Source organism: Rhincodon typus, chromosome 5 (genome assembly GCF_021869965.1).
Source record: "Rhincodon typus isolate 14 chromosome 5, sRhiTyp1.1, whole genome shotgun sequence".
Taxonomy (NCBI): domain Eukaryota; kingdom Metazoa; phylum Chordata; class Chondrichthyes; order Orectolobiformes; family Rhincodontidae; genus Rhincodon; species Rhincodon typus.
This window is the reverse complement of record NC_063336.1, coordinates 6,378,194-6,379,269: the sequence shown is the minus strand read 5'-3', so window position 1 is coordinate 6,379,269 and position 1,076 is coordinate 6,378,194.

Here is a 1,076-nt window from a genome sequence, read left to right as displayed (position 1 = left end):
ATACCATCTGAAGTCACCCCACAGATGCTCACTTGCAGGACAACAGTGGATGGGCAAAAATGTAGTCTTGCTGGTGCTACCTGTACCCTTGATTTGATTTGATTTATTGTAGTCACATGTGCCTAAGTACAGTGAAAAGCTTTGTTTTGTGAGTAGCACAGGCAGATTATGGTGAACAAGGACATAGAAATCAACAAGTGCTTAGACAGAGTGAGGCATACAGGTTACGCTGCACAGGCAGTGCGCAGAGCAAGATCAACATTAACAAGATCAGCATTATTTGAAGTTAGAGAGTCTATTCATCAATCTAATAACGGCAGGAAAAAAGCTGTTCTTGAGCTTGTTGGTGCGTGTGTTCAAGCTTCTGTATCTTCTGCCTGATGGAAGTGGTTGGAAGAGAGCATTACCAGGGCGGGAGGGGTTTTTGATGATGTTGGCAGCCTTGCTGCAGCAATGAGGTGTAAGTGGAGTCCACGGATGGAAGGTTGGCTTCCGTGATGGTCTGGGCTGTGCACACCACCTTCTGTAATTTCTTACGGTCCTGGGAAGAGCAGTTGCCGTACCAGGCCACTATGCACCTGGACAGTACACTCTCAATGGTGCATCTGTAAAGGTTGGGGAGGGTCCTTATGGACATGCCGAATTTTCTAAGCTGCCTGAGGAAGGAGAGATGTTGTTGTGGCTTCTTGACTGTTGCATCTACGTGGGAGTTCCAAGACAGGTTGTTGGTTATCGTCACTCCAAGGAACCTGACGTTCTCGACCCTTTCCACCTCAGCTCCATTGGTGTTGATGGGGGCGTGTCCTCCTCCTTTCTTCCTGAAGTCAACGGTCAGTTCTTTTGTTTTGCCGACGTTGAGAGAGAGTTTTTTTATCATTGCATCATGACACTAAGCCCTCTATCTTTTTCCTGTATTCTGACTCATCGTTGTTTGATATCTGTCCTACCACGGTGGTGTCGTCAGCAAACTTGTAGATGGCGTTCATTTGGAGTTTGGCTACACAGTCGTGTGTGTGCAGGGAGTACAGTAGGGGGCTGAGGATGCATCTTTGGGGGGCTCCAGTGTTGAGGATTAT